Source organism: Anomaloglossus baeobatrachus, chromosome 6 (genome assembly GCF_048569485.1).
Source record: "Anomaloglossus baeobatrachus isolate aAnoBae1 chromosome 6, aAnoBae1.hap1, whole genome shotgun sequence".
Taxonomy (NCBI): Eukaryota; Metazoa; Chordata; class Amphibia; order Anura; family Aromobatidae; genus Anomaloglossus; species Anomaloglossus baeobatrachus.
The window spans coordinates 565,720,492-565,733,555 of record NC_134358.1 but is presented as its reverse complement, the minus strand read 5'-3'; the positions used below and the strand labels follow the sequence as shown (position 1 = coordinate 565,733,555).

At 48.4% G+C, this 13,064-nt stretch overlaps 1 protein-coding gene across 4 annotated transcripts in view; it reads right to left on the bottom strand.

Moving 5' to 3' along the window:
• The window catches only part of NOS3 (nitric oxide synthase 3), a 176,204-nt gene that overhangs the window by 154,715 nt on the left and 8,425 nt on the right, over positions 1 to 13,064 (bottom strand). The gene's annotated exons all lie outside the window — the stretch shown is intronic.

Sequence of the window (13,064 nt, the reverse complement as noted above, 5' to 3'; positions counted from 1 at the left end):
GTGACGGCATCCTGCGAAGTGCGTTTTTTTTGCTGCTCCAAAAAACGTTACATTGTGCATTCATACCGCCCGATGGTCAGTCATTCCACCACTGATCCGTTGCACGTTGGATGCTATGCAAGGCTAGCGGTTGTTAATACAAGTCTATGTGTAAAAAACGGAATCCTGCTAAATATTTTGCAGGATACCGTAATTCCTGAAGGCGACGGATTGTGACTGATGCCAAACAACGGAAGTGTGAATGTAGCCCAAGTCACTTGGCATGGCTGATATTCTGGCCTGTCAAGTCCCACTGATTATGGGAATTTTACTGTGAATCTATGATTTTGGGAGATGCGGTGACATTTCATGACCTCCACAACAGCTGCCAGGAACTGGTGGTTATGAGCCGAGCCGCCAATCCCAGCACTAATCCGGGCTCGTCACACTGGGGACAATAACTGAGGAATCAAGACACGGTGAAGAGCCGGAGCATCGATTCTGTTAATGCTGCAGAGTCACGTGTGCCCAATGCTGGCAGATCAATGCCGGGGGGCGGGGGATGGGGTCACCTTGTGAATGTATAATACTGGCTGTAATGCTTTAATGAGGCATTTATAATCCACCCTTTCACTGCTGGAGAGTGCAGCTGAGGAGCGCGCCAGTCAAGCTCGGACTGGAGGCAACGGAGTGGAGGTGGCAGAATCTCCACGAGTCTTAGGCTAAATGCGCACTCTGCGTTTTCGTTGCATTTTTGGTGCAGTTTTTTTTTGTCAGCGAGTTCTGACTTTTGACTTCCCAGCAAAGTCTACGAGAATTCAAATTTGCTGTACATACAGTCAGGGCCAGAAATATTTGGACAGTGACACAAGTTTTGTTATTTTAGCTGTTTACAAAAACATGTTCAGAAATACAATTCTATATATAATATGGGCTGAAAGTGCACACTCCCAGCTGCAATATGAGAGTTTTCACATCCAAATCGGAGAAAGGGTTTAGGAATCATAGCTCTGTAATGCATAGCCTCCTCTTTTTCAAGGGACCAAAAGTAATTGGACAAGGGACTCTAAGGGCTGCAATTAACTCTGAAGGCGTCTCCCTCGTTAACCTGTAATCAATGAAGTAGTTAAAAGGTCTGGGGTTGATTACAGGTGTGTGGTTTTGCATTTGGAAGCTGTTGCTGTGACCAGACAACATGCGGTCTAAGGAGCTCTCAATTGAGGTGAAGCAGAACATCCTGAGGCTGAAAAAAAAGAAAAAATCCATCAGAGAGATAACAGACATGCTTAGAGTAGCAAAATCAACAGTCGGGTACATTCTGAGAAAAAAGGAATTGACTGGTGAGCTTGGGAACTCAAAAAGGCATGGGCGTCCACGGATGACAACAGTGGTGGATGATCGCCGCATACTTTCTTTGGTGAAGAAGAACCCGTTCACAACATCAACTGAAGTCCAGAACACTCTCAGTGAAGTAGGTGTATCTGTCTCTAAGTCAACAGTAAAGGGAAGACTCCATGAAAGTAAATACAAAGGGTTCACATCTAGATGCAAACCATTCATCAATTCCAAAAATAGACAGGCCAGAGTTACATTTGCTGAAAAACACCTCATGAAGCCAGCTCAGTTCTGGAAAAGTATTCTATGGACAGATGAGACAAAGATCAACCTGTACCAGAATGATGGGAAGAAAAAAGTTTGGAGAAGAAAGGGAACGGCACATGATCCAAGGCACACCACATCCTCTGTAAAACATGGTGGAGGCAACGTGATGGCATGGGCATGCATGGCTTTCAATGGCACTGGGTCACTTGTGTTTATTGATGACATAACAGCAGACAAGAGTAGCCGGATGAATTCTGAAGTGTACCGGGATATACTTTCAGCCCAGATTCAGCCAAATGCCGCAAAGTCGATCGGATGGCGCTTCATAGTACAGATGGACAATGACCCCAAGCCTACAGCCAAAGCTACCCAGGAGTTCATGAGTGCAAAAAAGTGGAACATTCTGCAATGGCCAAGTCAATCACCAGATCTTAACCCAATTGAGCATGCATTTCACTTGCTCAAATCCAGACTTAAGACGGAAAGACCCACAAACAAGCAAGACCTGAAGGCTGCGGCTGTAAAGGCCTGGCAAAGCATTAAGAAGGAGGAAACCCAGCGTTTGGTGATGTCCATGGGTTCCAGACTTAAGGCAGTGATTGCCTCCAAAGGATTCGCAACAAAATATTGAAAATAAAAATATTTTGTTTGGGTTTGGTTTATTTGTCCAATTACTTTTGACCTCCTAAAATGTGGAGTGTTTGTAAAGAAATGTGACAATTCCTACAATTTCTATCAGATATTTTTGTTCAAACCTTCAAATGAAACGTTACAATCTGCACTTGAATTCTGTTGTAGAGGTTTCATTTCAAATCCAATGTGGTGGCATGCAGAGCCCAACTCGCCAAAATTGTGTCCAAATATTTCTGGACCTAACTGTACGTTGCAGTTTTTTTTGTCTGCAGTTTGTCAAAACCTTTTGACAAAAAAGAAGCAGCATGTTCAATCTTTTTGTGTTTTGTCACCCATTGAAATCAATGAGAGGATGAAAAACACAAGAAAATATGCATGCTACCAAATTTGTGCATTTTGCATGTGTTTTATTTGCATTTTTGTCACTAAAAACACAGGTCACCCACATTGTTCCAGGATAAATTGATTCCCTCTCTTTCTCTCCAAGCTCGTCACAGTCAGCGATCACTGGCGCAGCTGTCACATCACCTCTCATTAGGCTCATACATATTCACTGCTTCTCTCGACCATCGGCGTCTGTGATTGGTTGCAGTCAGACCCACGCCCGAGTGACAGCTGTCTGACTGCAACCAATTACAGACGCCGGTGGGCGGGTCTAACTCATACAGTAATATTAATAATTTAAAAAAAAAACAAAAAAAACACCGTACGGTTCCCACAATTTTGACACCTAGACAAGATAAAGCCCCACAGCTGGGGGCTAGTATTCTCAGACTGGGGAGGCCAATGGTTATTTTTAGGCTCTCTCCAGCCTAAAAATATCAGCCAACAGCTGCCTGGAATTGCTGCATCCATTATATACGACACTTTACCCAGCTCTTCCTGATTGCCCTGGTGCGGTGGCAATCGGGGTAATAAGGAGTTAATGGCAGCCCATAGCTGCCACTAAGTCTAGGAGACACCCCCATCATTAATAAGCAAGTGAAAGTAAATAGACACAAACACCCCAAAAATCCTTTATTTGAAATAAAAGACAAAAAAGCTATCCTATTGCACCCCTTTTTTAACCCCAATAACACACCTGCAGATCCAACGTAATCCACACAAGGTCCCACGATGCTTCCAGCACTGCTACATCTGACGCTCACAGCAAGTGACATAGAACATGACTGCCCGCTGTGAACTCCAAGTGAGCCGCGCGGTCAGCGGTAACGTCAGTCATGTTAGCCACAGCTGGAGTCCTCCACCTGTGACAGCAAAGCACCAGAGTGACTGAAGTGAACCGCGCGATCAGCGGTGGCGTCACGCGGGTGATTTGCGGTCACAGGTGGAGGACTCCACCTGTGACAGCAAATCAGGCCGCGATTGAAGTGAGCTGCAGGTAAAGGATTCACCTGAGTGACCTCACCGCTAATTGCAGGGCTCACTTCAGTCGCGGCTTAAACCTCACAGTGGTGAACCAGTGACGTCACTGCTGCGACACATGTTGTAGCCTGCAGCTGTGATGTCAGGGGTTCACCCGAGTTCATTCTGATCGTGCGGCTCTGTATAGACTCACAGCTGGCAGTCATGCTCTATGACGCTTGCTGTGACAGAACAGGGATGGAGCAGCGCTGAATCACCGTGGGACCTCGTGTTAATTACTTCAGACCTGGAGGGGTGTTTGGGGGTTTATAAAGTGGTGAAAGAGGGTGCTTTTTGTATTTCATTCCAAATAAAGGATTTTTGGTGGTTTGTGTTCATTTACTTTCACTTACAGATTAGCGATGGGGGAGGGGTCTCAGACGACTGCCATCACTAATATAGGACTTAGTGGCAGCTGTGGGCTGCCATTAACTCCTTATTGCCTTAATTGCCACCACAGCATGGCAACGGGAAGAGCTGGGTCCATAACAATGTCCCTTCCCACCTTTATAATAGCAGCCCCAGTTGTTGTCATATAGAAAGCATGTGAGTCCTGCTCCTCCCACTCATATAGAAAGCCTGTGAGTCCTGTTCCCCCCACTCATATAGAAAGCCTGTGAGTCCTGCTCCCCCCATTAAGTTTATAGAGCAGGGGTCCCCAACCTGTGGCTCGCGATCCCTTGATGTGTGGCTCACGGCTGTCTTCCAGCTCGCTGCATAAGCAACAGATGTAGCAAACAGCTATATAGAGCAGGTCTCCAGATAGTGACTTTTGTGAGTAGCCCCGCACAGCAGGGCAGATTTGAATGGGGGTAAGGTAGGAACCCCTGGATCTTGGTATACGTGTGATTTCTGGAGAAAAGCTTTCACTGTCACTATACTGCTAATTGGCTCTCTGGGTGTCACTACTGTGAGGGGCAGTAGCTGAATGAGGCTCTCATGGTCAGAAAGTTTGGGGACCCCCGTTAGGCCTCGGTTCCACTTGCGTTTTGCATTGACGAGTGCAATCCAATAAAACATCGGACTGCACTCACACCAGTGCAAAACCATGGGGCAGTGTCCGTCTGCGATTGATTTCTCATGCCATAGTGGCATGTGGAATGACTCGCAGCATGCTGCGTTTGGCAGCGAGTCTATGAGAGCGTGTGAAACATCGCACTGCACTCGCTTTAATCCGAGTGCAGTGCAATATACGAAGAGACAGGCAGCGGAGGAGATGGGGAGAACGTGCTCCCTCGCAAGATCGCATCACAATCGCAGGACCCTCGGCGGACACCCGCAGCAGAGGATCATTGGCAAATCACTTCTGATGCTCTCGCACAGAAGCTATACCCTAGTCACTAGTGGAACCGAGGCCTTATGGAGAATGTAGGGAGTCCACAGCTCATGGGACACACAGAGGCTTTGGGGAATGAGGGGTTAACCCATTAAGGTATTCTGCCCCGTGGCGCTGGTTTCGGTGTAATCGTGGCGCTGGTTTCGGTGTAATCGGATGGTTCACGTCAGGCAGCCTCTTTATACACAGACTGCTTGCTCAGCTGCTGCAGGGACCGGTGTCTGCAATGTTTACCTTACACCAGTGTGGAGGGGGGGGGGGGCACATACTTACCAGAAAAATAACCAGCACACTGGTGACGAGAAGAAGTTATCACTCACCAGCTGGCGACACAATGGCCGGCGATGTCCTGTCCCTGGGTGACAACCACCATGGCTGCCATCACCTGCGACCACCGGCCCCAGACCCCGGCTGCCCCCATAACTTCACTCATCTGTCACTCAGGGCTCCAGGACAGCAGGGTGACTCCAAGGCTTTAGCTTCCCTATGGTCCTGAATGTCAGACCCCACAATACACAGTCAGGAGCGGCCATTATGGCCCAAACCCAGAAGATTTACCATTCAGGGGTCTTAGGAAGTGACAACACAACATATAGATAGGGGTCCGGCTGTAGGAGGAGTCCAGGAAAAAAGTGACAACCAATATGGCCGACAATACCCTACACGCAATCCTGCATACACTGACTGCTACAGACCTGACAGGGCTGGGAAAGTGACAACCAATATGGCCGCCATTACTATACACACCTGACAGGGCTGGGAAAGTGACAACCAATATGGCCGCCATTACTATACACACCTGACAGGGCAGGGAAAGTGACAACCAATATGGCCGCCATTACTATACACACCTGACAGGGCTGGGAAAGTGACAACCAATATGGCCACCATTACTATACACACCTGACAGGGCTGGGAAAGTGACAACCAATATGGCCGCCAATACTATACACACCTGACAGGGCTGGGAAAGTGACAACCAATATGGCCGCCATTACTATACACACCTGACAGGGCAGGGAAAGTGACAACCAATATGACCGCCATTACTATACACACCTGACAGGGCTGGGAAAGTGACAACCAATATGGCCGCCAACACTGCTACACACCTGAGAGGGCTGGGAAACTGCCAACCAATATGGCCGCCATTACTATATACACCTGACAGGGCAGGGAAAGTGACAACCAATATGGCCACTATTACTATACACACCTGACAGGGCTGGGAAAGTGACAACCAATATGGCCGCCATTACTATACACACCTGACAGGGCTGGGAAAGTGACAACCAATATGGCCACTATTACTATACACACCTGACAGGGCTGGGAAACTGACAACCAATATGGCCGCCAGTACTATACACACCTGACAGGGCTGGGAAAGTGACAACCAATATGGCCGCCAACACTGCTACACACCTGAGAGGGCTGGGAAACTGACAACCAATATGGCCGCCATTACTATATACACCTGACAGGGCAGGGAAAGTGACAACCAATATGACCGCCATTACTATACACACCTGACAGGGCTGGTAAAGTGACAACCAATATGGCCGCCATTACTATACACACCTGACAGGGCTGGTAAAGTGACAACCAATATGGCCGCCATTACTATACACACCTGACAGGGCTGGGAAAGTGACAACCAATATGGCCACCATTACTATACACACCTGACAGGGCTGGGAAAGTGACAACCAATATGGCCGCCAATACTATACACACCTGACAGGGCTGGGAAAGTGACAACCAATATGGCCGCCATTACTATACACACCTGACAGGGCAGGGAAAGTGACAACCAATATGACCGCCATTACTATACACACCTGACAGGGCTGGGAAAGTGACAACCAATATGGCCGCCAACACTGCTACACACCTGAGAGGGCTGGGAAACTGCCAACCAATATGGCCGCCATTACTATATACACCTGACAGGGCAGGGAAAGTGACAACCAATATGGCCACTATTACTATACACACCTGACAGGGCTGGGAAAGTGACAACCAATATGGCCGCCATTACTATACACACCTGACAGGGCTGGGAAAGTGACAACCAATATGGCCACTATTACTATACACACCTGACAGGGCTGGGAAACTGACAACCAATATGGCCGCCAGTACTATACACACCTGACAGGGCTGGGAAAGTGACAACCAATATGGCCGCCAACACTGCTACACACCTGAGAGGGCTGGGAAACTGACAACCAATATGGCCGCCATTACTATATACACCTGACAGGGCAGGGAAAGTGACAACCAATATGACCGCCATTACTATACACACCTGACAGGGCTGGTAAAGTGACAACCAATATGGCCGCCATTACTATACACACCTGACAGGGCTGGTAAAGTGACAACCAATATGGCCGCCATTACTATACACACCTGACAGGGCTGGGAAAGTGACAACCAATATGGCCGCCAACACTGCTACACACCTGAGAGGGCTGGGAAACTGACAACCAATATGGCCGCCATTACTATATACACCTGACAGGGCAGGGAAAGTGACAACCAATATGACCGCTATTACTATACACACCTGACAGGGCTGGGAAAGTGACAACCAATATGGCCGCCATTACTATACACACCTGACAGGGCTGGTAAAGTGACAACCAATATGGCCGCCATTACTATACACACCTGACAGGGCTGGGAAAGTGACAACCAATATGGCCACTATTACTATACACACCTGACAGGGCTGGGAAAGTGACAACCAATATGGCCACTATTACTATACACACCTGACAGGGCTGGGAAACTGACAACCAATATGGCCGCCAGTACTATACACACCTGACAGGGCTGGGAAAGTGACAACCAATATGGCCGCCAACACTGCTACACACCTGAGAGGGCTGGGAAACTGACAACCAATATGGCCGCCATTACTATATACACCTGACAGGGCAGGGAAAGTGACAACCAATATGGCCACTATTACTATACACACCTGACAGGGCTGGGAAAGTGACAACCAATATGGCCGCCATTACTATACACACCTGACAGGGCTGGGAAACTGACAACCAATATGGCCGCCATTACTATACACACCTGACAGGGCTGGGAAAGTGACAACCAATATGGCCGCCATTACTATACACACCTGACAGGGCTGGGAAACTGACAACCAATATGGCCGCTATTACTATACACTCACCTGACAGGGCAGGGAAAGTGACAACCAATATGGCCGCCATTACTATACACACCTGACAGGGCTGGGAAAGTGACAACCAATATGGCCGCCATTACTATACACACCTGACAGGGCTGGGAAAGTGACAACGAATATGGCCGCCATTACTATACACACCTGACAGGGCTGGGAAAGTGACAACCAATATGGCCGCCATTACTATACACGCCTGACAGGGCAGGGAAAGTGACAACCAATATGGCCGCTATTACTATACACACCTGACAGGGCTGGGAAAGTGACAACCAATATAGCCACTATTACTATACACACCTGACAGGGCTGGGAAAGTGACAACCAATATGGCCACTATTACTATACACACCTGACAGGGCTGGGAAAGTGACAACCAATATGGCCACTATTACTATACACACCTGACAGGGCTGGGAAACTGACAACCAATATGGCCGCCAGTACTATACACACCTGACAGGGCTGGGAAAGTGACAACCAATATGGCCGCCAATACTATACACACCTGACAGGGCTGGGAAACTGACAACCAATATGGCCGCTATTACTATACACTCACCTGACAGGGCTGGGAAAGTGACAACCAATATGGCCGCTATTACTATACACACCTGAAAGGGCTGGGAAAGTGACAACCAATATGGCCGCCAGTACTATACACACCTGACAGGGCTGGGAAAGTGACAACCAATATGGCCGCTATTACTATACACACCTGACAGGGCTGGGAAAGTGACAACCAATATGGCCGCCATTACTATACACACCTGACAGGGCTGGGAAACTGACAACCAATATGGCCGCTATTACTATACACTCACCTGAAAGGGCTGGGAAAGTGACAACCAATATGGCCACTATTACTATACACACCTGACAGGGCTGGGAAAGTGACAACCAATATGGCCACTATTACTATACACACCTGACAGGGCTGGGAAACTGACAACCAATATGGCCGCCAGTACTATACACACCTGACAGGGCTGGGAAAGTGACAACGAATATGGCCGCCATTACTATACACACCTGACAGGGCTGGGAAAGTGACAACCAATATGGCCGCCATTACTATACACGCCTGACAGGGCAGGGAAAGTGACAACCAATATGGCCGCTATTACTATACACACCTGACAGGGCTGGGAAAGTGACAACCAATATAGCCACTATTACTATACACACCTGACAGGGCTGGGAAAGTGACAACCAATATGGCCACTATTACTATACACACCTGACAGGGCTGGGAAACTGACAACCAATATGGCCGCCAGTACTATACACACCTGACAGGGCTGGGAAAGTGACAACCAATATGGCCGCCAATACTATACACACCTGACAGGGCTGGGAAACTGACAACCAATATGGCCGCTATTACTATACACTCACCTGACAGGGCTGGGAAAGTGACAACCAATATGGCCGCTATTACTATACACACCTGAAAGGGCTGGGAAAGTGACAACCAATATGGCCGCCAGTACTATACACACCTGACAGGGCTGGGAAAGTGACAACCAATATGGCCGCTATTACTATACACACCTGACAGGGCTGGGAAAGTGACAACCAATATGGCCGCCATTACTATACACACCTGACAGGGCTGGGAAACTGACAACCAATATGGCCGCTATTACTATACACTCACCTGACAGGGCTGGGAAAGTGACAACCAATATGGCCGCTATTACTATACACACCTGAAAGGGCTGGGAAAGTGACAACCAATATGGCCACTATTACTATACACACCTGACAGGGCTGGGAAAGTGACAACCAATATGGCCACTATTACTATACACACCTGACAGGGCTGGGAAACTGACAACCAATATGGCCGCCAGTACTATACACACCTGACAGGGCTGGGAAAGTGACAACCAATATGGCCGCCAATACTATACACACCTGACAGGGCTGGGAAACTGACAACCAATATGGCCGCTATTACTATACACTCACCTGAAAGGGCTGGGAAAGTGACAACCAATATGGCCGCTATTACTATACACACCTGAAAGGGCTGGGAAAGTGACAACCAATATGGCCGCCAGTACTATACACACCTGACAGGGCTGGGAAAGTGACAACCAATATGGCCGCTATTACTATACACACCTGACAGGGCTGGGAAAGTGACAACCAATATGGCCGCCATTACTATACACACCTGACAGGGCTGGGAAACTGACAACCAATATGGCCGCTATTACTATACACTCACCTGACAGGGCAGGGAAAGTGACAACCAATATGGCCGCCAGTACTATACACACCTGACAGGGCTGGGAAAGTGACAACCAATATGGCCGCCATTACTATACACACCTGACAGGGCTGGGAAAGTGACAACCAATATGGCCGCCATTACTATACACACCTGACAGGGCTGGGAAAGTGACAACCAATATGGCCGCCATTACTATACACACCTGACAGGGCTGGGAAAGTGACAACGAATATGGCCGCCATTACTATACACACCTGACAGGGCTGGGAAAGTGACAACCAATATGGCCGCCATTACTATACACACCTGACAGGGCAGGGAAAGTGACAACCAATATGGCCGCCATTACTATACACACCTGACAGGGCTGGGAAAGTGACAACCAATATGGCCGCCATTACTATATACACCTGACAGGGCTGGGAAAGTGACAACCAATATGGCCGCTATTACTATACACACCTGACAGGGCTGGGAAACTGACAACCAATATGGCCGCCATTACTATACACACCTGACAGGGCTGGGAAACTGACAACCAATATGGCCGCCAGTACTATACACACCTGACAGGGCTGGGAAAGTGACAACCAATATGGCCGCCAACACTGCTACACACCTGAGAGGGCTGGGAAACTGACAACCAATATGGCCGCCATTACTATATACACCTGACAGGGCAGGGAAAGTGACAACCAATATGGCCACTATTACTATACACACCTGACAGGGCTGGGAAAGTGACAACCAATATGGCCGCCATTACTATACACACCTGACAGGGCTGGGAAACTGACAACCAATATGGCCGCCATTACTATACACACCTGACAGGGCTGGGAAAGTGACAACCAATATGGCCGCCATTACTATACACACCTGACAGGGCTGGGAAACTGACAACCAATATGGCCGCTATTACTATACACTCACCTGACAGGGCAGGGAAAGTGACAACCAATATGGCCGCCATTACTATACACACCTGACAGGGCTGGGAAAGTGACAACCAATATGGCCGCCATTACTATACACACCTGACAGGGCTGGGAAAGTGACAACGAATATGGCCGCCATTACTATACACACCTGACAGGGCTGGGAAAGTGACAACCAATATGGCCGCCATTACTATACACGCCTGACAGGGCAGGGAAAGTGACAACCAATATGGCCGCTATTACTATACACACCTGACAGGGCTGGGAAAGTGACAACCAATATGGCCACTATTACTATACACACCTGACAGGGCTGGGAAAGTGACAACCAATATGGCCACTATTACTATACACACCTGACAGGGCTGGGAAACTGACAACCAATATGGCCGCCAGTACTATACACACCTGACAGGGCTGGGAAAGTGACAACCAATATGGCCGCCAATACTATACACACCTGACAGGGCTGGGAAACTGACAACCAATATGGCCGCTATTACTATACACTCACCTGACAGGGCTGGGAAAGTGACAACCAATATGGCCGCTATTACTATACACACCTGAAAGGGCTGGGAAAGTGACAACCAATATGGCCGCCAGTACTATACACACCTGACAGGGCTGGGAAAGTGACAACCAATATGGCCGCTATTACTATACACACCTGACAGGGCTGGGAAGGTGACAACCAATATGGCCGCCATTACTATACACACCTGACAGGGCTGGGAAACTGACAACCAATATGGCCGCTATTACTATACACTCACCTGACAGGGCTGGGAAAGTGACAACCAATATGGCCGCTATTACTATACACACCTGAAAGGGCTGGGAAAGTGACAACCAATATGGCCACTATTACTATACACACCTGACAGGGCTGGGAAAGTGACAACCAATATGGCCACTATTACTATACACACCTGACAGCGCTGGGAAACTGACAACCAATATGGCCGCCAGTACTATACACACCTGACAGGGCTGGGAAAGTGACAACCAATATGGCCGCCAATACTATACACACCTGACAGGGCTGGGAAACTGACAACCAATATGGCCGCTATTACTATACACTCACCTGAAAGGGCTGGGAAAGTGACAACCAATATGGCCGCTATTACTATACACACCTGAAAGGGCTGGGAAAGTGACAACCAATATGGCCGCCAGTACTATACACACCTGACAGGGCTGGGAAAGTGACAACCAATATGGCCGCTATTACTATACACACCTGACAGGGCTGGGAAAGTGACAACCAATATGGCCGCCATTACTATACACACCTGACAGGGCTGGGAAACTGACAACCAATATGGCCGCTATTACTATACACTCACCTGACAGGGCAGGGAAAGTGACAACCAATATGGCCGCCAGTACTATACACACCTGACAGGGCTGGGAAAGTGACAACCAATATGGCCGCCATTACTATACACACCTGACAGGGCTGGGAAAGTGACAACCAATATGGCCGCCATTACTATACACACCTGACAGGGCTGGGAAAGTGACAACCAATATGGCCGCCATTACTATACACACCTGACAGGGCTGGGAAAGTGACAACGAATATGGCCGCCATTACTATACACACCTGACAGGGCTGGGAAAGTGACAACCAATATGGCCGCCATTACTATACACACCTGACAGGGCAGGGAAAGTGACAACCAATATGGCCGCCATTACTATACACAC